We start from the raw sequence: 16,724 nt of genomic DNA on the forward strand, positions 1-16,724 counted from the left end.
CCTTCGAGGCCTCACTTGGGGACACACCCCCTCCTCGCGCCTCCTCCGCGCGCAGCCAATCAGCGCTCCCAAGCCTCGCGGGTGGCCCCGCCCCCGCCCATCACGCCTCCTTTGGCACGCGCCGGCCACGCCCCCTCTCTCGCCTCTGCAGCTGTAGCTCCCGCCTGAACGCTGCAGTCTGAGGTCCTCACGCAGGTGCCGGTGCCGGGCGCGCTTGCCCCTCGCCCTCCTCGCCTCAGGCTCCCGCCCCGAGCGTCAGGACCTAGGTCGCCTATGGGCGGCGAGGACGCGGCCGGCGGAGGCTGCAGCGGGTCTGAGGTGAACGCACTGTCGGACCGTCGCGGGGCATTCCTCGGGACCGCGGAGGTAGGTACGGAACCAGCCGTGTCCTGAGGGCCGGAGCCGCACCACTGTCTTCCAGGCCCGGTTTCTAGAACCCATTCCCTGGGTGGGGGGGCCGGGTCGCGCGCCCCAACTCCGCGACCCTCGCGCCGTCGTGGGGTTGATGCCGCTGCGCCGTCTGCGGGTAGGTGGGGTGGGCTTGGGGCTGTCGGCCCCCCGGGAGTCCTCGGGGCCTGCCTGCGAGCTGGGGCAGTGAGACCCGCCCCCGACGGCACAGCCGGGCTCAGCCCCTTGCACAGCCTGTGACCCCAGAGATCGGGCCGTCGCCGCCTTGCAGGGGTGTTTGAAGGTGAGACAAGCGCGGAGGAAGCTGAAAGTGGGCGCCGTGGGGCCGGGTGCCTCAAGTGGCTCGCATGCGCCGCTGGCCGCTGGCTTGGGTCATCGTTCTGAGGAGCGTTTCCCGGTGTCCGAGGAGCAACCTGTGAGGAACGGCAGCCTCTGCGGCCCCCTGTGCTTGGGCGCTGGGCGAGGGCGGTGCCTGGACACCGAGACCCAGCTCGCTTATCTGAGACTTACTGCAGAGACAAACCTGGAAATACAGCAGATTTAAATAGTGCGGTGTGAGGAAGCTGTGGGATACAGGATGCCTTGGGCCTGGGGAAGGGTGGTTTCTGGCCCGGAAAGGGAAGTCGTTTATAAGTCTCAGAGGAGCGGCCGCATCGCGGCCTGCAGATGCTCCGGAGGGGCTGGGAGCCCCGCTCCTCAGGCCTGCTCTTGCCTTGTGTGTGGTGTTTCCTACTGTAGGTACCGGCCTCACTGCCCGCTCATTTGCCCAGCCTTTGGGAGTCATCCCCATCTCCTCCATGTTCTTTGTTTCCCGGTCCCCCTACAATCAACTTCTGTTAAATGTATCTCCTGATTTTTGTTAAAATCCTTCCCTCTCCCACCTCATGCCTGTAATCATGTCATCTCTTGCTTGAATTGCTGCTAGTCTTCTAACTTAGCTCTCTACCTCCGATGTCTGTCCTTGGTTGTCCTCGGAAGACTAATATCTTAACATCCTTTGTACCCCCTCATTCAGTATCTCCCTACCTAGGACATATCTTCTATTTTGTGGGCTCTCACTCATCCTCCGAGATGCAGCTTAGATAGCACCTCCTCTGTAAAGTCTTCACCGTTTGCTCTAGGAGAAGTTGGACTCCCCGAGCTCTTTATGGATACCTCTATTAGAGCATTTATCAAACACTATTGTGTAATTATTTCTGAGCTCTGGGCAGGGACTGATCTACATTGGTATCCTCAGGGCTTTGGCTCTCAATAAATGACTGCTGAAGGAATTAAGTCTGAAGGGATCGAGGACAGATTCATTAAGGTGGTGACATTAGAGCCGGACCCTGAAGCAAATGTAGAAACTATTATTATAGTTAAATTGCTTAATCCATCTTTCCCTATTGTTCAGTGACAGGTCATTCACACTAGGTCATTATAAACCAAGGTTTCACAAATGTGAAACACTAACTTGAGAAGGATTTTTTTAAAGTATTAAAATTTTTATATTTGCCCAAATTATTTTCACTCTAAATATTAAGACGCTTCACCAGATCCTTCTGTGGTAATCATTAAAAAGGAGCTTAAAGCTCTGCCCTAGTTTCTTTTTACAAAATCCAGCCAAACCCCAAAGGTTTTAGTTGCAACTTAGAGTGAGGGATTCTTCCTTGTTTGAAGACCAGCTCTTTCTGTGGCAACATGGTGTGGTTTATGGATATATAATCACTTGGTAATTGTATACAAATATGAACAAGAAGGATGGAAAGACACCACAACCTCAATATGTAATAGGTAACTAAATCAGGTTACCTCTCGAGAAGGAGATAGGTGAATGGAATAGAGGAATGGGGATCATCTGCTGAAATATAATGTTTTATTCTTTTTTAGAAAAGATTCAAAGTATATGATACTAACATTTAAAAAGATCTAGTGTTTGTTGTTGTGCTTTTCCTTATGCTTGAAATATTATTTTCTAGAAAATTATTTTCTAGAAAAAGAACCTTAGACCAGAAGTCAGGAAATCTTTAGTCTGGGTTCTACCATTACCTCAGTTTTCCTATTGTAAGAAGAGTGGGGAAGGAGAGGAGGCTGGAAAGACAGTCTGTAGAAATGATCTAAGCCTTTTCTAATTCTAATGAAATATAAATCTAATAATTTTAGTCATATATAAATCCCTCTATTTACATGCTTGTTTGTGACAAAAGAGTTTCATTATAGAGGCTGGTTTTATGGAAAGAGCTGATTTGTTAAAAATGTATTCGTGTCTGTTTTTAGGTATTACTTTTAAGTTCACAATCTGCATTAATTTTAATCTTTAAGGGAAGGATTTAAGGTACTATGGGCTCTACTCATTAACATTTGAGAGATTTGAAAGATTTTATTTTATTTATTTATTTTATTGAAGTATAGTCAGTTGACAATGTTGTGTAGATTTTTATGATCATCATTAGGGAGCAGTCCTTGCAAGGGCTGTGACACGGAGCCCCCATCTACCTCTTTTCTCCTGTGAGCCAGAGGGACTGCTTATGACCTCATTTAGCACTTTATAGCACACAAAGGCTTTTGCCTCTTTTTGTCCCATTTGATCCTCTCAGTAATACTGTGAACTGTGGGGCAGGAGTTCTTGGTATTTGTCAGATTTCCAAGTTAAACATGACACTTACTGGAAATGAAAATACAGGAGCCAATATTTCACTTATAGTCAAGGGGGAAAAGATCTGAAATGACCCGATTTCTAAGCAACTTTCTAAAAGCCCAGTGTCTGGGTTAACTTTCCCCTATACGGTGTTCCTTAGCTCAGAAGTCATAGTTCTTCCTTTTTTGCTAGGGTTTATTTTATTGTTGTTATTGCCGTCCTTCTGTAGACTTCAGCGTCTCACGTAAAAGAGTTTTGGAATAGCGCACCCAAGCTGACTGAAAATGGATTCTGTAGCAGAGCAGGGCCAGCCCAGCCAAAATGGTGACATACAAAGTTTGTCTCCTTTTTAGCAGCCTAAACTTCCATGCCTTGTTTTTGCTCTAAGTCCCGTGCTTCTCCCCTCATGACTAGCCCTGCCCATTCTCAGTAAACTTTCGTAATCTATCTTAATATTAGCTGACCAACACTAAAATGTAGTGATCACCTCCACTTCAGTGGGGGAAATCCTACTGAAGGAACTTCTGATGATGAAAACGTCAGGCATGAAAAAAGCCCTGAGAGAAATATTTAAATCAGGAGACCCACCCATCAGAAAACATCATTCAATAGCCTTATTTTTTTTTGTCTGGAATATGACCTGATACATCCTATATGTTCCTACCGCTACTTATACATTCCATTACAGACTCTCATCATCTCCTAAATGAACTTCAACCAACTCATGATCAGTTTTCTGCCTCCCAACTTCAAATTCCTCCTCGGCCTTGGTTCCCAGGGTGATCTTTTCTTCAGTGCACTCCATTAGTTTAGGCTGAAGTCCAAGATGGCATGGCATCAGGCCCTCTGATTTGGCCTCATCTCATGCTATAACTCTTCCCTGCCCATACTTTGGGCTCCGACATTGTCAGACTGTTTCTGGTTTCCTCTGTCTTTGCTCACTGGATAATTCTCACTCAAACCTTAAGATTCAACTCAGGTGTCTCCTCTTCAGTAAATCCTCTCCTGGCTCCTTCAGGCTTGCTTCCCACTTCTGTGTTTCCATAATATTTAATCTGTTAAGTTTCTTGTCTTTGCATTGTAGTGCTTTGCATGTAATTGGTGCTCTATAAGTGATTGCACTTACCAGGTCCTTTTGTAGCTGCTTATTTAATTTAATCTGCTTTTTAAAAGACCACCCTTGGCTGTGGCAGATTCATAATCCTCTTCTTTCAATAAGACTCTCAGCCATCTTTGCACCCTGGTCATCAAGGCACAAGTAGTCCAAGTCCTTGAGTGGTTCCAGTGACAGTACTGTTGTTGCAGGGAAGAAGTCCCCCCTCAGGGGCTACTTCATACAGCACAGCTCTGTTTCCTGGGAAGTTGCTGGTTCGATATCTCATGTTTCATCACTCTCTATCTCCTGGCCCATATTCCCTTGGATTAAGAGTTTGGTGAGGTCCTTAGCCTTAACATTCTTGAGTTGTAAATAATAAACATCAGACCTCATTTTCCGAAATGTCCTAACTATAGGTAACAGCTGTCCACTTGTATTTTGAGAAAAAGTACAATGTAACAGAAAAACCATTGAATTGGGTTGTAAATAGGTTTTAATTTTGGTCTTGCTGTTAGGTAACTTTAGATAAATTACTTTCTATCTCTTCCTAATCTCTAAAGTTAAAGGTATTGGACTGATTTTCATAAATTCTGTGATTTTATGATGGCTGGAGTTTGGCATCTCTTAAATGTTGTAACAGCTTTTCATCTTTTCACTGAGACTTTCTTTTCTCCATATGACAAGAGCAAGTAGAGCACATGTTGCTCACAGCTGGAGGAGAACGCCTTGGGTGTTAGTACCTTCAGTCCAGGGCTGGGCCTCCCTTGTATTAGAGTGCCATGGGAGCAATGGGAACGGCACTGGACTAGAAATCCAAGGACTTGGGGTTCAGCCCTGGTTCTATCCCTTTTTAACCATGTAACTGTAGACAAGTTGTGACCTTTCTGGGTCTGTCTCTTCATCTATAAATGAGGATAATAATACCCCTTCCACTTTCTTTGATTTGAAATAATCAAATAAGCTAAGTTGAAATGTCTTTGAAAATCTGTACAGCAGTATTTCTGTAAGATATTTTTAATCAAGGAAAAGGTGTTTAGATGTAATATTCCCATGGTAAATCATAAATATGCCATCCTTAATGTACTAGATTCCTATCTTTGGGGTATTTTTCCAGTGGTGATACTGCCTTTGCCTTGAATCATTTATGCTCTTTCCACCAGTTCTTCTGGTAATAAATAGCATATACTTGAAAAAAGAAGGCTGCAGTCTGAGGGAAGCCATGAGATAAATCAAAGCTGATTAGCCTAAGCTGAAATCTAGTCCATGGCCCATCACTGGTTTGTCTAATCATTTGGGCTATCAAACTAGGCACCGACTTGTGTATCATTAGAAATGGAGAATCCCAGGTTGAATTTTTAGGACCCCAATTCATGAATTGTCAACGTGTAAATGAACCTTCCTCTTAATTGAACCTTCCTCTCTACCTCCTGCTCCCCACTAACACAATCGCATAAACATGCAGCGGGTGTGGCAGCGATACATGTGGCATTTAGAGGTATTTGGTTTTCTGTAAGTTCATTGTGAGTCAACAGTGTGTTGTAGCTGCAAAAAAAGCTGATACCATCTTAGGTTGCGTTATGAGAGGTATAGTGTCCAGAACACACCTGAAATCTTTGTAGCTCTGGGCTGGATACCAGGCATATAGATCCCCTTGAACACATCCAGAAAAGAAATAGATGATGTTGGTGAGAACATCTAACAGCAACAAATAGTGGAAGGCACCGGGAGCATTTATCCAGCAAAACAGAGAGAACAAACCCAGGAAGGATATTTGTTGCTTTATTCAGGTATCTGAAGGGGGCCACGCCTAAGAGGTTTATATTTGTTCCACATGGCCCTAAGGAGAGGCTCTGGAGTCAATGGATAGAAACTCAGGGAGGCATAATTCAGCCCCACAGTTATTTCCAACAGGTGATCCAAAGATGAAATCGGCTGCCTCTGTAGGCAGTGAGTTCTCAGTCGTTCTGAGTGTTCAACTACTGTCCAGATGACCACTTGGTGGGAGTATTGTAGAAGAAAGTCAATCATCAGATGGTTGGTTGAGCCAGGTAGTCCATGATTTGTATGTACTGCTTTAACACGAACAAGGAAAAAACCAAGGATATCAAATCCAAGAAACCACAAACAGACCATAAAACAATATAAGATAGTAAGATAGTTTGATATGTGAAGAAGTGAACATCGAAAAGGGTGCCCTTAATAAAGGACCAAGTGAGAGGGAGATTTTAGTAGTTGTCATCGTCATAGTGTCTTTGTTTGGTTTGGTTGGTTTTAAAGGGAAAGGAACACTTTAATTGCTCGTGGTGTGGACTTAGATTTCAGGACCTAATGATGACAGGAATTTTGGTCCCAGAATCAAAGGATAAAACAACTATCTTGTGGTTGTAGAGAGTAATTTCAACTTGGAAGCAGTAGTATCTGGGGCTCAATTAGGGAGAAGAACACTGTATAGTGATTAAGAGACCAAGCAGGGCCACAGCTGTGCACAGCCTAGGGGTGAAACTGCATGTGTATGGAAAGAATGGTATTTGTTAAGCCAGACCAAACACAGGTGTTCTGTACTTCACTGGTGTCTCAAAATCCTTAACACTAAAGCAAGGTAGACTTTGTGCTCTGAGGGCTGTCCTGTGTGTGAATTATCCATTGTGGAGGGCTTGCTGTATCATAGTAATGTACCAGGTTCTCTGCCTCACCAGCCTGACCACTGGCAAGTCCTGTGCTTAGTCCCAGACTCTGAGTCCTGCTTCAGATTTCAACTTTGCTGCTAGCTCTTCCTGAGTAACTAATGCCCCAAATGAAATAATTAGTCTGCCATGTTTGGGGCATTAAACCTTCTGGCACTCCAGGTTAGTGATTGAAGCTACCCGAGTCTCTCTCTGGCATCCCAGAACACCAACTCCTTTTTAAACTTGACATTGCCAAAGACTTGGATCTGGATTTTAAGTCTCATTCTGCTCACTGGGCCCTGCTAGCTGTTGCCGGACTCCAGCACAGACCACTTTCTGGACTGCCACTGCCAAGTCTCAGGGCCCCAGAGGCTCACCTTTGGGTCTCTGTGGGTGCTGCAGGTAAAGGCTTCAATTTTCTAAGAACCAGGCAGCCCCTTCATCACCAGGAGCCTCTCCTACAGTGCAGTTTCTCCCTGAGCAAGGAAGTTGGTCTGTCCATGCCATCTGCACCCAGGGTGCCAGACTGATCCTGACCCGAGCCCGGAGCAGTCCACAGGAGGCAGTCTTCCGTGATCAGCTTCTGTAGTTACTAGCCAACAAGGGTTTCCTGAACCCACTACCATGCATTTTGCTGGGCCTCTGAGCCATGGTTCTGGGATCCCCAGCACCATCTCTGCTTACTCTACTAGGTACTTTTCCTGTCCAGATGCTGCAGAGTTAATTTTCACAGTCCACAGTCCATACAGTCCTTGTCTCACAAGGATCGTATGGCCATTTAACATTTGTTCTCTTCATTGGCCACTTTGATAAACATGTATTAAGTAAGCTAGACACTGTACCAGGCCCTGGGGTCAAGCATGAAGAAGTCACATGGGGTTCATTCTCATAATCATAATAATGGCTCCTCTTTCTTGAGTACCTGTGTGTCAGGCTCTGGGCTAGACCTCTAAGTGACAGACTTTACAGGGGATGGGGGATGTTTTGTGAGGGTGTAGGAGGAAAAGCTGGGTAGTTTGTGTCACAGACATAAGGCTCCAGACACAGCACATGGCTGGTGCTTGATCAATAGTAGCTGTGTTTACAATGTTAGGTGATAACATTACCAAAAGTGCCACCCAGGTTGAGAGGTGGGAGAAGAAGCATCTGAGCCAGAAGGATGTGTGGAGGACACAGGAAGGTCAATCCAAGGAGGAGGAAAAGCAAGACCGTAAGCAGAAAAAGGTGGCTGTTACAGAGAAGGCGGTGCGTCTGGAACAGCGGAGCAGATAAACTGTGGCACTGCAGCAGCGTGTGGGAGGCTGGCGAGAGTTCTACAGACGTGTATTACAGAGGGACTCCAGCCATGAAACCTTTCACTATACTCACAGGAGAAAAGGATTGCATGAAGTTGTGAAAACCAGAAGGATAAGACAAGCCTGAAAATTATCTAATTAAAGGAAGGAAGATTGCAGACTGCTTAGTCACCTGAAGAGAGATAGTAGACCTTACAAAATGAGAGGAGATGATAACATCACTTAAGTGAACATTGATCAACGTGTTTGGCAGGACAAGTGGAAATGTTTTTCTCTTAAATAATTCAAGCCTGCAGGCTTCTAACCCAGTTTAAGACAGTATAATCACCTGCTATTTATAAATGTGTATGGTGGTGAAGGAGTAGAATCTAAAGGAGGTATAAGTAAAACTTACTGTCTGTATTCAACGGAGAGTGCATGAATAAAGCCCTGATGACAAATACACAGGAGCCTTCAGCTGAACACATTATATGAGGAGAAGGGAATTCTATTTTCTTGCTGACCTGGATTATAACATACTTAAACCATATGATAAAATCAAGGGAGGCCTGATGATTTAAAGACATTTTGGTTTCTAAAGTTCTATATTTCTATAAGGTAAACTTAATTCAAGATCTATGACAAATTTTCATGACTGGTTGAAATAGATACCAGAAAGTTGTGAGGAAACAAATGAAATTAAAAGAAAATTAAAATTAAATTTCCACCTCTACTATATATTAGTTTTATAACCTTCAGCAAATTATGTAATTTTTTTGGACCTTCTTTTACTTTTCTTTATCAGAAGATGATAATAACTTGCTTCTCTGGCTACTTCAAGGATTAAATGAAAAGCAGGTCTGTGAAATACTTAGCAGTACTATGCCATGCTCTCCGTGGGGCTGTCCCTTCCCCACAGTGATGTTGCCAATCCTTAGAATATTTGGAAAGCCCCTCTGAAAGTTGCCTACAGAGTCTGTGACACAATTTCTGGAATAACCTTAGTGCTACTAAGGGTTTTTGTTTGTTTGTTTGTTTGTTTTTTAAAAACAGAACGCCAACTCAGAGCTAAATTGTTGAATGATCAGGTTGGAGGAATTAACAAAGTGAAATTTGGATTGTAGATTGACCCTGCAAGCAACTCCAACAGAGCGGTTCCAGAAAAGTGTTGAGCAAAAACAGCATTTTTGGAATCAGTTTTGGATAGATAAGTTCTTGTGTGTTTAAACTTCAGCTTTGTTACGTTATAATCACACCTCATTTCTGTGGAAAGAATATGCCAAACAGAACTGATAATAAAGGCTAGCAGAATGTGAGGAGAAAATAAAGCCACAGAAAATACTACTGGCACAGAGTTCATTAAAATATTTAAAAATTCTTTCATTATATACCACTCAAGCCTGGGTGCTAGCAATGTAAATAGTCTCACTTCTAAATCTTACTATTTTAAGGCCTGTTAGATTCTCCCTGAGCTGAGTGGTCTAACTTTGTCGTCAACTCAGTATGCCCTCAAATGACTTTATCTTCCTCTTACCAATGTCCTTCTTTCAGTTTCCCAGACTTAAAAACTTGTCTGATTCTTTTTTCCCCCTTAACATCAAACCTGTTGCTGTCATTACTGCTTTAGAAATGTTTTATGTTCTGCCTCTTTTCCAGTCTCAGTGTATCCACCAGCACCACCTTCCTTGCTGGGTCTTACCTGGATCATTGTATTAGCTAGGAAGCTAATTTCTCTGATTTCAGTATTTTTATCTTCTGATAGAGCCTTTTCAGATGAATACTTTTAGATTAATTTTCCTAAAATAATACTCCCATCTTGTGTACATATTTGTGACAATACTTAACACGTTGTTGACATGTAAGTACTTGTTTATGAGGTAGTCATTTGTGTACCTGTCTCTGGTTGCATCTTGAGATCTTTGAAAGCAGGAGCTGTGTTTATCTTTGCCAGTAGTGCTCAGTACAGGGCTTGCACACAGCTGTGTGGTCCCATCCTTTAAGATCCTCAGGAAGTCTCTCTCTCTCTTTTAATGAGGGAGAAGTAATTAGGTTTGTTTGTTTGTTTGTTTGTTTGTTTGTTTGTTTAGCAGAGGGACTGAGGATTGAAACCAGGACCTTGTGCATTCTAGGCATGCACTCCACCACTGAGCTCAACCTCTCCCCAGGAAGTCTGTTCTCTGTGAGATCGTCATCAGCAGTTTCACCTTACATTGACCTCTCTCTTTTCTGAGCTCCTCTGGCATTCAGAATTTGTATCTCAGTTTGGGCACTTAATAGTTTCTGTGTTCGTTTTGTCTCTCCCAAAAGAGTATAAGCTCCTGGAGGACAGGGACCGCATTGTATTTCTTTCATACTCTCTACTGTCCATGGCATAGTTCTGGGTTTGTATTCATTTAATAAGCTTGCTTGATATATATTTAATGTACTCTAGAGGTGCCTTCATTTTAATGGGGCTATAAATATTCAGAATTTCATTTGGTCACTGCTGTGGAAGATTTTAGAGCAGGTGATTAATATGCTCAGATCTATTAATTAGAGAAATCATGGAGCTGAGCAGAGTGAGTTCCTGGAAGTAGGGGCTTCCAGTCTGCTGCATTGGCTGAGACATGACAAAGCCCTGATCTAAGGTACTGGTAATAAAGAGGGTAAATTCAGGAGATGCTGTGGAAATAAAAACCACTCAAATACAGAGTATGGCATATGGAAGATAGGGACATTAAAGATGAGTCAGGCTTCTTTCTTGAGCCTTGGCATAATGGTAAAGCCATTTAGGAAATAGGAGCCATGAGTGGAAAAGCAAGTTTGTAGGTTTAGATGCTCATGGAACCTCCCTGTGAACAGTTGGACACTCAGGCCTGGGGCCTAAGGATTAGAATTTGGTCTAGAGAGAGTGAGAGTTAGAAATCTAAGCAAATAGCGATTATTGAGTCCATGGGAATGGATCAGATCACCCAGAGCAGAAAGATGAGACAGTAAGTTCAGAGGAGTTAGAGGAGATGCAAAAATGCACAGGTCACCCAAGGTCAGAGTGCCGGGCAGCAGGGAATGGTGCAGTGGCGTCAGTTCACAAGTGCATACTGAATTCAGGGTTTGGGAGGGTATTGAAATGGGCCAAGCTGGTTCAATATATAGTGGCCAAAATGCATGGGGGAAGGAAGGGCCAACATATTCAAATTTTGAATATGCCTATAATGACAGGAAGGAGAAAGAACAGTTCATTGTTTGAGGATGAGATAGGGCTTTAAAAAAATGAAGGTCTTTGAAGGTTTGTGTGTGTGTGTTTGTGTGTGTGTGAAAAAAGGGAAAGGAGCTGGAAGAGAGGGAGAAGGCAGTGTCTGTTGTGTGCTAGGCAGTCTGTTAACCCCTTTAGATGTTCTTTCGTTCCATTCTCATAATCACCTTGAAGTGGGGTCTCCTGTCCACTTGACATATGAGGCTCAGCACAGTCAACTAACTTGATCAGAGGGGTGAGGATTTGTTTGACTACAAAGACCAAACTCTACCCCATGTTGCTCTTTCCAGGCTCTTATCCACCTTTTTATAATTTGTTGGTCCAGATACAGAAGGGAGTGGGAAGGAATGGGGCCACGGTCACTGTGTCAAGACTACCTGGGGAGCAGTGGGGACACCTCCTCCATGACAGGAGGCAGGATGTGAGGAAGAACCTGTGCAGAGCGAGGCCTGAAGACGGACACAAGGATGCTGAGGGGACATGGTGAGCCTTATCTGTCATCTCCTAAGAGGGAGGGGCAGGGAGGGGTAGTGAGGAATCAGAAACACTTAGTGGATGATTGGCAATTAGAAATCATAGCTGAATAGCAGTGTTAAAATGCTCTGGTAAAAGGAGGGAAACTTGGTTAAAAGATTTCAACAATTTTTTTTCAATCCTATCTGAAACTGCTTTCACTTTCTTGGGATTTAAAGAAAGAAGGCAAAAGAGAGTCAAGTTTAAAAAAAAAAAGTTCCTAAAAAGGGATAGGAAGAATTTGAGGATCAATACATTGCAGAAAAACTATATGAAAGTATTTTTATGTTTATATTAAGTTCTGTTCCCTCAAGAATAAGGGATAATGTATGAAAGAACTCCAGATTCTCAAGATGAATCAGAGAACCCGCAGCCTTCTGATATAGCAGAGAGAGCACTGAACCCTGGAGTGGAGACACCAGCCTCACATCCTGGCTCTGTCACTAGGCAATTCCCATCATCTGTCTAGGTCTGTTTTCTCAGCTGCAAAATCTAGGGGTTGGTCTGTGATATCAAAAGTGCCTTTGAGCTTGGAATATCTGTGCTGGTATTTGGATACGGTGCGACATAGTGGTTAGGAGCACAGACTCCGGAGTTGGAATGCTTACAATAAATCTCAGCCCCTCACACCCAAGCTGTGTGACCCAGGGCAAGTTACTAGCCTCTCTGGGCCTCAGTTTCCTAATTTGTAAACCAGGGATACTAATAGTAACTACCCCACTGGGTAGTTGTAAAGATTCAATGAAACAAAAACTTAAAAAAATGCCAGATAACAGTAAGTACTGGATAAATATAAACTATTGTAATTGTGGATTGTAGATGTTATTCTGATACCCCTTGGCCACTGCCTAGAGCACTCTACTCTGCTCCTACATCTTACAAGGAGCAGAAGGTAAATGGAATTAACCAATCGGAGATTGCCAGGTTCCTCTTTGGGAAAGGAATGAAAGGAATCTTTAAAGATTTGAGTAGTCAGGACCTCTGGGTTGCGATTCAGCCACAGTCAACTGTCAAATTTTCCCACAGCTCAGTGGAAAGTCACTAGAGACTTCATGAAAACAGTGCCACCGCTCCTTTGGTGTTTCTCTGCCAGGATGCACTGCTGGCTCTGGAGGTCTGACTGCTGGTATCCCAGCAGGGAGAGGATCGAAGCAGGCTTGGTAGGTTTACCGTCCAAAGTACTAAGTGTCTGCCGTTGCTTCTGCTTGATCAACGATGCTGCAAGACTCAAGCCTGTGAGAGTTTGTTGTCAACCCAGCTGGCGGGCATCAAGAGAAAAGTTTAGGATCCAGATTATTTTTCTGGGCAAGAACAATGATGTAGTGACTGTCACAGGTTATTTCAGAATTCAGAATCTCACGTTTCCATTGTCCATGCTGTTCCCTACCTCTCTTGGTCGATAAAGTTAAGATTATGGACACCACCTCGAAAGATAGCGTACGTTAGTGATAGTCACAGAGATTTTTACATTTTCTAAAATTACCCCAGCTTTATCTGTATATAATTGGCCACAGTTTAAACAAAAGTGGAAACATCCACACATTTGCTTATAGTTCTGACATCTTTTGAAATCTTCTTAGATCACTTTCCCAACTTTGAGTTCAGTATCCCTTTTATGGATTGAATGTTGCTTACTTTTATTGTTATTAATCTTGCAGAGGAGACTTTAGCTAGCCCTGCACCATGATGTTCACGTAATAGTTGGTGGTCTGGGCCAAAGCTCCTTTTGTTTCTTATGGTCCCCTTTTCAAGAGCAGGCAGGGTAGGTCCAAATCTAGACTGGATTTTCCCTTGCTTGGAGGTCTACTCAGTGCAAGAATAGAATTCAAACCTAGGTGTCGTGTCCAGATGTGAACTTCCTTTATAGCTAACCCTGGACTCTATACTGGATGCCATTCACCAGACATTGGTTTCATAACACACCTCTTGATAGCCTCTTAGTGGTTCTAGCCCTTCCAAGCTGAAAATTTCTGCCTTGGCCTCACTACTTCTCTGTGTACTTTTTGTCTTTAGGTAGATATTTGGGGTCCCTGCCCTTTGCAGAATAATTTAATCCATGGTACTTGAAATACCATATGATATACAACATTTTTCAGGTAAAGAGATTGAGGCCCAGGAAAGGCCTCAGACTTGCCCAGGCTCCGAATGCTGGCTTCTCTAAATCCTGCTCCATACTGACTGTGTTAAACTAGGAGGCATCTTCTTTTCAAGGCGGGGATAAGATGAGTGGAGGGAATGAGACTGTAAACAAAGGGAAAAGGCTAGGGTTGAAGGAGGTTAGAACCCAGGCAGGGATGGGGCTCTGTGTAGGCAGAAGGCCCAGGGAAGCGGTGGGTGCCTGGTTGTGGGCAGGGAGCGGAGGTGCTGCAGGGTGGGAAAAGGGCAGAGAGAGAGCTGAGAGACCTCCACCGCACAACTTGATCTGCTCGAAAAATCTCACCCGGCCAAACAGATACAACTGCACCCCCGGATCTTATTATTTCTACAGCTGTGGCTTAACTGCTGCTTATCTTTCCTCTAGGAGATTCCTTGGAATGAAACCAATGGGAGATGAGGGTTTGGGAGAGTCTCATCAGAGCAGATGGGCCAGCAGCAGCCAGAAAGCTTGTTGCCTTTGGCCCGGAGCACCACCCTGGATCTGAACGTCTTGTGAGTAAACCCCAGCAGGCCCAGCCTCAGGCCCGAGTGGGTTGTCCCGCTGCTCCTTGAAGCAGGACCTCATGTGCTCCCACGTCTCCCCTCCCCTCTTGCTGATGTTGAAAATCACATTCTCAGAGAGCTCTTCAGCCTAAAGCCACAGTGCCGTTAGCCCCAGGAGGATGGCTTCTTGGTGCTTTTGGTGCCGGGTATATTTGGAAGTTAACTGCACGGAAAGTCAGGAGACCTGGGTTCTGGTTCTTACCTCACCACTAATTTTCCTTGGGAACTTAGGCAGATTGTTCCTCCCTAGGCCACAGTTTCCTCAGCTGTGAGATTGTTTACAATAACATTAGCTCAATTTATGAAATGTTCATTATTATCTACCAGACATAATCTCATTGAATTCTTTGATAGTCCTGTTACTGTTATTGTCCCATTTTATAGATGAGGAACCTGAGGCTTAGAATTCTCACCCTAACCACCCTGTTTCAATTGTCAGCCCCTACGCCTGACCAACACTCCTTTCTCTGCTTTGTCTTAGCCATAGTATTTATTACTACTTAAAATATTACATATTATACTTTTTTGTTTGCCCTCTCTCCCTACAAGACTATAAGCTCCATTAGGGAATGGATTTTGTCTTTTTGTTGTTGTTGTTTTGATTCATTTGCTCTGTTCCCAGGGCCTAGAATAGTGCCTGGCACACAGTAGGCGCTCAAATATTGGTTGAATGAGAAAATGAATGAATGAATTTTTGGTAGAAGTATAAGTTGGTATTGACTCTACAGAGAAATCAATTTAGCAGTGTTAATACTTACTTAATGTGCATTAACCTTTTGACCCTGTGATACCAGAACTAGAAATTTATCCTGTTGATGATACATTCATGCCTATGCCTAAAGCCATAAGTGCAAGGATGTTTACTACGTTTAGCAAGTTGTCTGTTCATTTTGTCAGTGGTTTCCTTTGCTGTGCAGAAGCTTTTAAACTTAATTAGGTGTCATTTACTTATTTTTTATTTTATTTTTTTTGCCTTAGGAAGCAAAGCCAAAGAGTTGCTATAATTCCTGTCAAAGAGTGTTCTGCCTATGTTCTCTTTAGGAATTTTATGGTTTCCAGTCTTAAATTTAGGTCTTTAATCTATTTTGAGTTTGTTTTTGTTAATGATGTGAGGAGATGTTCTAACCTCATTCTTTAACATGTAGCTGTTCAGTTTTCTCAGCATCACTTATTAGAGACTGTTTTTTCCCCTGCTATATATTTTGCCTCCTTTGTTGTAGATTAATTGGCCATAACTGTGTGGGTTTATTTCTGGGCTCACTATTCTGTTTTGTTGATCTGTGTGTCTGTTTTTGTGCCAGTGCCATGCTGTTTTGATTACTGTAGCTTTGTAGTATAGTCTGAAGTCAGAGTGTGATTATCAGCTTTGTTCTTTTCTTTCACTGCTAGTGAAATTGAATTTGTAATTTAAAAAACTTCCACAAACAGAATCCAGGACTGTATGGCTTTACAGGGAATTCTACCAACCAGATAAAGAAGAGCTAATACCTGTCCTTTCCAAGCTACTCTGAAAAGTTGAAGGGAATGGAATACTGCCAAATTCATTCTACAAGCCACCATTACCCTGATAGCAAAACCAGACAAAGACATTACAAAAAAAAAGAAAATTACAGGCCAATATCTCTGATCAACAAAGATGTAAAAATACTTAACAAAATACTAGCAAACTGAATTCAGTAATACATAAAAAAAGATCATACCCTGTTATCAAGTGAGATTTATTCCAGGGACCCAAGGCTGGTTCAACATAGGCAAATCAACCAATGTGATACACTGCAGTAACAGAAGGAAGGATAAAAATCACGTGATCATCTCAGGAGCTGCAGAAAAACCATTTGACAAAATTCAACATCCATTCATGATAAAAACTCTCATCAGAGGTGGTATGGAGGGAACATATCTCAACATCATAAAGGCCATTTACGACAAACTCACAGCTGACATCATACTCAATGATGAAAAGCTGAAAGGCTTTCCTCTAAAATCAGGAACAAGGCAAGGATGCCCACTATCACCACTTCTATTTAACATAGTGCTGGAAGTCCTAGCCACAGCAATCAGGCAAGAAGAAGAAATAAAAGGAATCCAAATTGGAATGGAAGAAGTTAAACTGTCACTATTTGCAGATGACATTATACTATATATAGGAAATTCTAAAGTCTTTACCAGAAAACTATTAGAACTAATAAATAAATTCAGTAAAGTTGCAGGATACAAG

The 16,724-nt window shown here is 43.1% G+C and overlaps 1 long non-coding RNA gene across 1 annotated transcript in view; it reads left to right on the top strand.

Annotated features, from left to right (window-relative positions):
• Positions 1-192: 192 nt before the first annotated feature.
• LOC116660902 overlaps positions 193-16,724 on the top strand; it is a 41,627-nt gene continuing 25,095 nt past the window's right edge. Inside the window, exons 1-3 of the long non-coding RNA XR_004316550.1 lie at positions 193-366; positions 11,619-11,776; positions 14,328-14,455. This is a non-coding gene — a long non-coding RNA (uncharacterized LOC116660902). The remainder of the gene's footprint in view (positions 367-11,618; positions 11,777-14,327; positions 14,456-16,724) is intronic.

Source organism: Camelus ferus, chromosome 32 (genome assembly GCF_009834535.1).
Source record: "Camelus ferus isolate YT-003-E chromosome 32, BCGSAC_Cfer_1.0, whole genome shotgun sequence".
Classification (NCBI taxonomy): Eukaryota; Metazoa; Chordata; class Mammalia; order Artiodactyla; family Camelidae; genus Camelus; species Camelus ferus.